The sequence below is a fragment of the Cupressus sempervirens genome, chromosome 6 (assembly GCF_028749045.1).
Source record: "Cupressus sempervirens isolate cs-2001-9-10 chromosome 6, ASM2874904v1, whole genome shotgun sequence".
NCBI classification, from domain to species: domain Eukaryota; kingdom Viridiplantae; phylum Streptophyta; class Pinopsida; order Cupressales; family Cupressaceae; genus Cupressus; species Cupressus sempervirens.
This window is the reverse complement of record NC_143123.1, coordinates 663272499-663283581: the sequence shown is the minus strand read 5'-3', so window position 1 is coordinate 663283581 and position 11083 is coordinate 663272499.

The window sequence follows — 11083 nt, the reverse complement described above, 5'->3', positions numbered from 1 at the left end:
TGTGTACCATCTTAAATTGGATGCACCCCAATTTAATGAAGGTTTAATACCTATTTACTGTGAGATCATCAATCTCCTTGCACCTTTGATTCCTTCTTTCCTTTTCTATCCTTCCTGCTAGGTAGAATTGGGGTAAAACCTAATAGATCCTCTTTGAATCTTTTTATTTTCATGGTGTTAAGCTTGAGGTAGGATCTATCCTCTTAGGTCCTTCCTTCTTTAATTTCATCCATCTGCTTGGAATTTTCTCTTTACACCATAGCGACTATATCTCATATTATGTACCTAATTCTAGAGATTTGAGACCTATTTTGGGATCCCTTCACCTAGAGGTTCTAGGACTTGGTTTTTAGGGGTGCAGTGCAACCCTGATGAGCTAATTAGGGCCACAATGTACCCCTGATTGTGACCTATTTTGTGTCTCCTCTTTGGGTCTCGTGTCTAGGCACCTTTAGTCTATTAATTCTTAGGCATACTGACTTGTAGGAGTTAGTTAATTATGAGATCTATATAAACCCTTCCATTTTCTCTATTTCTCATCCACTATCCACATCTTCAAGCACTTTAGCATTCAATATCTCATGCATTCAAGTTTTTAAGCCTTCAAGTCTTCAAGCATTCCTCCATTGAAGATCAAGGGTTCAAGCATTCAAGCAATTGAAGCATTTTATCTTCAAGATCTTCTTCAATCCTTTAAATATCCTTTGTTACATCTTCAATGTCCATTCATCTTCATGTTGTTGATCCAAATCAATTAGTAAAGCATGCACATTGCATTTGATTCGGGAGATCTAACTATTGTAAGGATAATTTATACATTTAATTTACATTTATGTTATTTGAATTATTTCAATTCAAGGTTAATTCCTAAACTGAGAGTTGACCAAGGAAGACCTCCCATCAAAAAAAAAACCTCTTTCTTGTAGGTTGCACGGATATCTAATCGACAAAAAATTTGTAGATCTGAGTACCCTTTTCGGCTCTCTTCAAAACTTGGAAATCATAATCAACATCCCATATAATCAATCATGGGTACGGTGCACCCCTAATGTCCCATTTTGCCCTTGATTATCCAATTCAGGCCTAATAGATCTCTAAAATATTTTTGGGTTTTTTTCACGCAGTTTTAGGCATAGACTTGACTATTCCCATTCATTTTGATTAAGACAACAAGCTAAAAAATATATCCCAAAGGTGTATTTTCTACCTTCTTTTTTCCTCTCAGGATATTTACTTGTATCTAGATCTAGTTTCTTACATCATCTAGGTTTTTTAAGGACTTGGATATCTTTTTGCCTATTCTTCCTAGACCTAGCTTATATTGGTGCTCCTTGTTTGGTTAGCACTAATCTCTCTAGACCCAGTTCTTTAGAATTAGGATAGAAAGGACTCATTTCCCAGACTTCCCTCTCTCTATCATGTATATGTGAGTGTATGGTTATGTGATAAAATGAGGCTCCCATCCTTGATTCACATTTCCAACAATACATTTGATGGTGAACCCGATTTACAACATTTCTACTTTTCATTTGGTGTTAAATTTCTTATTCAAAGTTAGATCTTTGCATTCTCTTGTGATCTAACTTTGCATGATTTATATCTTTCTTTACATTATATTAGATTTTAGTTCATATCATAAGGTTAGATTTCTTTGAGACTTATTGCCTTGTTTGGTGTATGATCTTTACTACTTTTAGTCCTACTTATAACATTCTTGTTAGGAGAAGTCATGGACTCATGGCTCTCTTTGATCTAGATTCCTCTTCTTCTTGTCTTAGAAACTTTAGTGACCCTATGGTTTCTCATTATCCCAATCCTTTTTTTGGAGCATGATGAGGATGAAGCTTTAAGGATTCCTCTTGAAAAAGTTGATAAACTTGTTAGAAAGATTGATAAAAACCATGATTGGCTTCTACAAGAAAATCACAACACTAAAACTATTGCTGCTTTTGACACTCTTAAGAAAGTGACCTGTAATGATGAACACGGTGTTATTGCAACTAAGATTGATAAAATGCACTATTTTCTTCTACAAGAAAATTGCAACACTGAAACTATTGTTTCTTTTGATGTTCTTAAGAAAGTGATCCATAATTATGAACTTGGAGTTGATCTTTTGCGTGGTCTTACTCACCTTGTCCATACTCATGTTAAGTCTTTAACTCAAGTTGCTTCTAAAGTAGGGATGAATCCACCTATTTCAACTCTTGAGAATGTTTTTCCTTTTTCCATTACTATCTCTATCATTTCTACTCATGTTTCTCCTATTGTGACTACTTATGTTCAGTAATCTAATCCTCTCAGTAGTCTTCCTATTCCTTATTTTCCTATGATTGTTCCACCTATTTCTATGCCCACTTCTCAACCTTCACATAATAGTGTTCCTTTCACTTATCCTAATCCTCCTATTGTGGTTCATAATTTTCCACCTATAATTTCTTCTATTCCCATCCAATTTGTATGCCCTTCCTAGTGTGTCAAATGTGCTCGTGACACTTGTTTCTTCTAATGATTCCACTATCCTTAGACTTGTATAGACTGTCTTTTTTACAATAAAAACTTTATTCCTTCACTAAATCTAAGTTTTATGATCCTTCATCTAATATAGGTAGTCATCTTTTGACATTATGCTCACTACTACTCCTCAACAAGTTGATATGCCTCACATTGACACTTATAATGGAAAAGGTGATCCTGTGACACATCTTAAGACTTTCCAAGTTCTATGTAGTGATTATGATCATTATCATAAGATTTTAGCTAAATTGTTTGCTTGAACCTTCCATGATAAATATTTGTGATGGTATTTCTCTTTGCCACCTTATTCTATTGATTCTTTTAATAAACTTGGTAATGCCTTTATATAATAATTTCAAAATAACATTGGTCCATTTGTTTCTTTGATTGATTTGATGCATTGTAAAGAAGGTCCTAAAGAGAAAGTGAATGATTTTATTGGTAGATTTGAGCATTTTCATGCTCATATTTCATATGGTATGCCTAATCTTGATAACTGACACATGTTTATTACAAATTTATAAAAGGACATTGGAGATAAGATTCTCCTTACTGAGTTTATTTCTTTTTCAAAACTTTGTGCAACACTTCATCATTATCAATTACAAGTGAGTCAATGTGAGAGCACCACTCCAATGGTTCATGTACCTATTGATAAGAGTCATTTTGTAGCTAACCATAATAAATATAAGAAATATAACAACTATGTCATTATTAACAAAGCTACAAATACAATAGATGATCAAGTAGTTGTTGTATCTCGAGTGTTTCCACTTCTTCCTCTATTTTTCAAATGAATCATAAGTTTACTCCTCTTTCTAAGCCATTACATTCTATTATGAGTAGGTTAGTTAGTGCTAATATGCTTACACTTCCTCTTGTTAAATTGCTTCTTCCTTCTACTACATCAAATCCACACTTTAATCCTAAAACCTTTTACCAATTTTATCACCAACTTGGACATGATATTGAGGCTTTTTATTCTTTGAAGCACAAGATTCAAGATTTTATTTATTTTAATTTGTTATCTATTGATAGTCAAGATAATGTGAACAAATTTGTGGCACCTCCTAATTAAAATCTTCAAATATATACTAATCCTTTACCTCAACACACTACTAATACTATTGTTCAACATCCTCCTCCTCCTTCTCCTCTTGAGGTAAATGTTTCATATGATACCTTATGATGATAGAAAGATAATACTATTAATATTGTGGAATGTGTAGTTTAACCTCCACCTCCACCTCCACCGAAGGAACATTTATATGATAAGCAAAAACATCATGATTTCTATGACTTAATGGATTCTTCAATTTAGACTTGTAATGGTTTCTTGTACCCTCCTCAAGGTTGCATTTATTTTCTTGTTGAGCTCTATGGTAAAGTGGTGAATAGTACCTTTTTTGTCATTCCCACTTCCAATCAAGTTACCTTGATTAACAACCATGCAAGCAATTGCTTCCCCTATTCATTAATGCATTAAATGTCCTTAGGATATAGAGATTAAGATGATCAACCATAGTCTTTGTCACCCTTCTAGACCTCAACATTGTGCTACTCTTCATTTATTTTGGCCTTCTATTCCTACTACACCTCGTACTCGTCCAAATTATATTTTTTGTACTTATCAAACCCACAAATGTTGAAAGATTTCCAAGTTAAGTATGCCTAGGGATATTTCTCATGGTCTTTTATCTACACCTTCTATGCCTATTTATTTATATTCTTCTATTTCTAATGGTCAACCACCTCTTTCATATACTAATCATCCTAGTGTGGTTCCTTCTTAGCGTGTGGATCCTTCTCCTAGTGTGGTTCCTCCTCCTAGTGTGGTACCTCCTCCTACTTCTTGGCCTTTTGTTTTTGTTCTTCTCATGCCATCAAAAGGTAAGGAACCTATGCTTGTTGATCCCCCTTCTTCTAAAAAAGTCTCTAACAAAACTAATCATAACTGAGATGCTCCTGAATATTGAAAGATCCACCAGTCTCATACTAAATCTCATATGAATGCTTCTCATCAACCCATGTTTGTCAAAGAATTTAATCATACCAATGAGATGAATATTCTTATTTTAAATTCTATTGCTATTAGTTTAGATGAAAAAGATGCTTTGGATGATAATGAGAATGAGATTATTGATCTTGATGATGATTTACCTAACATGATTTCTATGCATCTTATGCTTACATCTATGCCTAAGCATAGTGACTTTCCCAAGAGTTCTTTGGATTTAGCTACTACTCCTACTATGTTAGATATAACTCCTCTTGCAAGTTATCCATGTTCTCTTATTACTACTGACCAAAAATAGGGGAGGAGGACAAGATGCTCGAAGTGAGTGATTTGACATAATAGCTTTTTGTGTTTTTTGTTTAATGTTCTTCTCTTGTATCATGTTTTCTTAATGTTTGTTTAGATTTCTTTAGATGACCCTTGTTTCTCCATTGGAACAAGGTGATAGTGGAATCAAATTATTGTATCATTCTTCTATTTGTCATTATATGTTATGTTGTACATGTGCTATTGTTTGCACTTGTATCCTTGTGTTGTCTGCTTTGATTTGCAACATAGTAGCTTCAATTCTTTTTGATCTTTGTGGTGGTGGTCCAAAATGACTCTTCTTCATAACTCTTATGTATCTTTCTTCCATTGTGTTGTAGTTATACTTCCTTTGGGGGATGATGATATTTCATACTTGATATAATATTTTCATGTTATTATATGATCATATTGACACCAAAGTTAGTAGATCCCTTTTGTGCTCTTGCATGTTCTACATCTTATTTCCCTTGACTTGTATTCTTCTTAGGGCATCTCGTAGTGGATAAATATTTCAAGGATTATATCTATACTCTATTAAATCCATTTCTCATGTTAAAGTATCAACAATGTCTCTAACACGGGGGCATACACTCTATTCATTTTTGCATTACATATTTTGAGTATAGCTTGGGATACTTTAGCACTAGGTGCTCGGTATGCTTTCTAAGTTATCCTAAAATTTATGCATTGCTACTTCATCCTTTGTTTTTCTTCAAATGCACGCATCTTGTGAACCCCTTTATGGATTATGTGCAATCATAAAGAATGGATTCTCCATGCACACATTCAATACAAGAAGTGAGAATCCTTGACTTTGGGTATCTATTTCATTTACATGCACATATGTTGAATATCATCTATGGGTAATACATAACAATTTTTGAAATCCCATATATGGGTAACACAGTCTTATTAGAAATTTTCATGGTGATACAAAGAATGTTGATCTATGGGTGCACCTTATGGTGGGTTAACTACCTCATTAGACTATTTTAGTGCCATCCTTTACAATAGCTTTTTTAGTGATTCAAAATAGGGTGGATACTCTACTAGGTGAGATAATCACTCTTCTCTTCTCTCTTCTCACTTCTCAATTAGCGGTTTCTCTCTTATTGTGATTTGGGAGTTAACAAAGTCTCAATCCCCTAGGGACTTGATAGATTCTTTGTCTTCTTGATTTTAAATAGAGTATCTTATTCTTTGTGCTCTACTTTACCAAGAGATTGGATCTAGTCCATACTCTTGCTAAAGTAGGGGCTAAATGTACTATCTTCTTTTGGATGCACTCCAATTTAATGAAGGTTTAACACCTATTTAATGCAAGATCATCAACCTCCTTGCACCTTTCATTATTTCTTCCCTTTTCTTTCCTTCTTCCTAGGTGAAATTGGGGTAAAACTTGATAGATCCTCTTTAATCTCCTATTCTCAAGTGTTAAGCTTGAGGTAGGATCTATACTACTAGGTCCTTTGTTTCATCTATCCACTTGGAATTTTCTCTTTGCACTGTAACACCTATATATTAGATTATGTACTTGATTGTGGAGGTATGGGACCTATTTTGGGATCCCAAAGGGATCCAGGAGGTTCTAGGACCTAGTTTTTAGGGGTGAAGTGTGACCCTGATGAGCTAATCAAGGCCTTAGTGTGCCCCTAATTGGGACCTATTTTGTGTCTCCTCTTCAACTCTCATGTCTAGGTATCTTCAACATGTTAATTCCTACATAGGTCAGCTTGTAGGGATTATTTAATTCTAATATCTATATAAACCATTCCATTTTCTCAATTTATCATCCATGATTCATATCTTCAAGCACTCTAGCACTCAAGCTCTCAAGCATTCAAGTTTCTAATCTTTTAAGTCTTCAAGCATTCAACAATTGAAGGAGTTTATCTTCAATATCTTCTTCGATCCATTCAAGGTCTTTTGTTACATCTTCTATATCTACTCATCTTCATCTTCTTGATCCAAATCAATTGGCGAAGCAAGCACATTGCATTCAATTCGAGAGAATCGAATATTCTAATCTAAATTTGTACATTTACTTTACATTGATGCTATTTTAATTATTTTAATTCATAGTTAAATCCTAAATTGGGGTTTTACCAAGTTGAACCCCCCATAAAAAATAAAACCCTTTTTTCTCACAAGTTGCAAATATCAAATCGACAAATAGGTTGCAGATCTGAGTACCCATTTTGGCTTTCTTTAGAATTGCAAAATTAAAACCAACATCACACATAATCAATTAGGGGCACAATGCACCCATGATGCTCCATTTTACCCCTGATAGATCTATGAAAGATTTTTGGGTCTTGTCTGTTGCACAGTTTTAGTCCTAGATTTGATGATTCCCATTCATTCTGATCAGCACAACAAGCTTAAAAATAGATGCCAAAGGCATTTTTTCTATCTTCTCTATCCTTTCAACATATTTACTTGTATCTAAATCTAGTTTCTTACATCATCTAGGCTTTTCAAGGACTTGGATATCTTTTCCCCTATTCTTCTTATACTTACTTTACATTGGTGCTCCTTATTTGGTTAGCACTAATCTCTCTAGACTCGGTTCTTTAGAATTGGGATAAAAAGGACTCTTTTCTTGGGCTTCCCTCTCTCTATTATGTACATGTGAGTGTGTATATAATGATTAACTTAGGATCCTACCCTTGATTCACATTTCCAACACTACATATTTTCTTAACATTTGTTTAGATTTCTTTAAATGACCCTTATTGATGTGTCGACATAAGGTGATAAAGGAATCAAATGTCCTATCAATCTTCTATTTGTATCTCATCTCTTCTATATGTCATTATATGTTGTGTTGTGTATATGTTATTGCCTATAATTTTATCCTTGTGTTGTCTTCTTGGATTTGTGACATGGTAGCACCAATTCTTTTTGGTCTCCATGGTGATAGTCCAAAAAGACTCTTCTTCTAACTCTTATGTGTCTTTCTTCCATTGTGTTGTAGTTCTACTTCCTTTGGGGGGATCATAATATTTCATACTTGATATAATATTTACATTGTATCATATGATCATACTAACCCCAAAGTTAGAAGATCTCTTTGTTCTCTTTATACGTTATGTGCTCATTTCTCTTGATTTGTCTTCTCCTGGGGCTATCTCATAGTGAAAATATCTCTTAGTGGATGTACATATACTTTGTTAAAGACATTGATCATGCTAAAGTGTTATCAATGACTTTAACATGGGGGAATATGCTCTACTTATTTTGCAATCCAATCATGGGGTAGTGAATACATATTTTGAGTATGGCCTGTGGTACTTTAGCCCTAGATGCTTAGTATGCTTCCTAAGTTATCCTCAAATATGTGAATTAGTACTTCATCCCTTTCTCTTTGTACACATCTTGCGACTCCTTTTATGAATTATGCACGATCCTAAAGAATGGATTCTCCATGTACACCTTCAATACAGGATGTGAGCATCCTTGACATTGGGGCTTTTTTTCGTTTGCATACACATATGCCAAATCTCATCTATGGGTAACACATAACAATTTTCTAAGTCCCATGCATGGGCAATGCAATCTTACAGGACCATTCCATGGTGATACAAAGAATGTTAATTTATGGATGGGCCTTCAGATGTGTTGACTAGTAGGTTACCACCACATTAGACCATTCAACACCTTCTTTTACAACAACTTTTTCAGTGATTCATAGTAAAGCAAGCACTCTATTGGGTGAGATAATCAATCTTCCCTTCTCTCTCTTATTCTTTTTAGCTAGTGATTTCTCTCTTATTGTGATTTAGGAGTTAACAAAGACTCAATATCTTATAGGCTTGATGGATTCTTTGTCTCCTTAATTATAATGGGAGTATCTTATGCTTTGTGATCTACTTTACCATGAGCTTGGATCGAGTCCATAATATCACTAAAGTGAGGGCTGAATCTACCTTCTTAAATTGGAAGCACTCCAATTTAATGAAGTTTTAGCATCTATTTAATGCAATATCATAAATTGCTTTTAGCTTCCCCTTCTTTTTTCCCTTTTCTATCCTTTTTTCTAGGTAGAATTGGGGTAAAGCCTAATAGATCCTCTTTAAAGCTCCTTATTTCACGCCGTTAAGCTTGAGGTAGGATCTAGTCTACTAGTTCTCCCCTTCCCTTCATTTAATCATTCAAAATATGCTCTCTGCACTAAAATGATTATATCTTAGACTTTGCGCCCGAATTCTAAGATTTGGGATTTGTTTTGGGATCTTGAAGGTTTTGGACCCTGATTGTTAGGGACATAGTGCTAGAAAACTAAGAGAAGGGGAGGGATCATTTATGTCCAGTTATCATACAATCCCTTCAAACTATTTTAGTACCAAGAAAACTTCATAAAATTTAACAACAATCACTCGGTGTAACAATTCAACTTATCATTTACTTTATTCCAAACTATTAACTTATTGTTATTGGCATTATTGTCTATCAATAAAATTACTTACTTATATCCAACCATAAATTTAGTTGTTACCAAGTTGCAGTAAACTGCAAAACATGTAAAATGACTTGCAACACAAATAACATTCACACATTTGACACCATGATTTTAATGTTGAAACCCTGTGAAGGGAAAAATCACATGGGACTGATAACCTAAAAATATTCACTCTTTTGGAAGTGAGCTTTGGTAGGAGCCAACCTTGTTAAAAGTTACATCAACATTTTTAATGTGACCTTGTTAGAGGATTCACCAAAAGATCATCTAGACATTATCACTCCTTGTTCCTAACTAAAGAGAGACTAATTAAAAGGACTTACAAACACCGCTAATCAATGTTACCATATATGATTTCAAAGACTTGTTAGGTTTGCTCAATACTTTCAAGATTTTCTACTACAATGGTTAAAAAGTAATAGTACAAATGATATTTTAAGAATAACAACTACCTTTGCTTGTTCAGATCTTTGTTTCTTGCTCTTTCTCTATCTAATATCTCGTTTGGATGTCCCTTCACATTGTAATTTTGACTTGGCTAATTAACACCTTATCCTTCTCCAACTTTGCTTGATTCTCCTAGATCAACAATCTTCTTTCACTTTGCATTCACAACAACTTAACACTCCTTGATCAACAACCAACCAGTACAATAATCAACAACCTAAAATTGTCTTTGTCTCCTCCTTAAGTAGTCATCTCCAAGCTTCTAGATCCTTCCATCTTTTGTTGCTTAATCATAGTCATCGATCTTAGGTTCATACCTAATTTCTAGATTCAAAAGTTTAGATAATGAATCTAGACACTCAAAAAATATAGCTTTCATAGAGCTTTGTGCACATCCTTATCCTTCTTCAATCTCCATCACTAGATTCTTCTTGATTTTTCTCAGCCGTTGATCTTGTTATAAACTTTGACTCATGCCTTAGACCATCTTGAACTTTCCAAATTTCTATCAAAAGTCAACCTTAGATTCCAATTCTCCAAACTTTTTTATCCCGTTGTTACTCGATAAACATAACATTTACTTGGGTAATACAGAACTTAGTTACTACTAAATTTCTTTGGAAATACTATCCTTCTCTTTTTCTTTTCCAATCACTCGAGCAATACTATAGTCACTTGATGGATTCAGTCTCCCTTCATTAACGTTGTCACTTGGTTAAGTTTATGTTGTTCAATATGTTGTGACAATATATGATTGTAAAACAATCAAACCAATAGTACATTATCACAATCCAACTCATTCAAGTGCTCATTGAATATCTTACCTATCAATTATTTTTTCATCATATTTTCAAATATGGAAAGAGTACTTATGAGAGGGGGGGGAGGGGGGGGGGGGGTGAATCATAAGTACCAAACTTTAGCCAATAAATTTTTTTAACTGAAAGTAAGTTGCATGCATGTAAATACATCAAATAAATATATAACAAAACTCATGCATCAATAACACATAACACCTGGATTTGGTAACCCAGAAACCCTCCAGGAATAAGAAGGTAAAACTGGGGTGGGGATGATACCCACAAAAATTTACTGCAGCAATATTGTTCAACCACTTCTGATGGTTTGCCCTGTTAAAGGCTTTACATTGTATTAATAGTGACCTGGTTAGAGGATTTTCAAACACTTAACATGAAGTGTCACCTGGTTAAAGGATTTTAATCACCTAATCAAAAGGTTCTTACAAAATAGCTGTAAAGCTAACCTATCACCATAGGATTTTCATTCTAATACAATTGCTAGAGAGTATTAGATACAATAAACCTGATAGA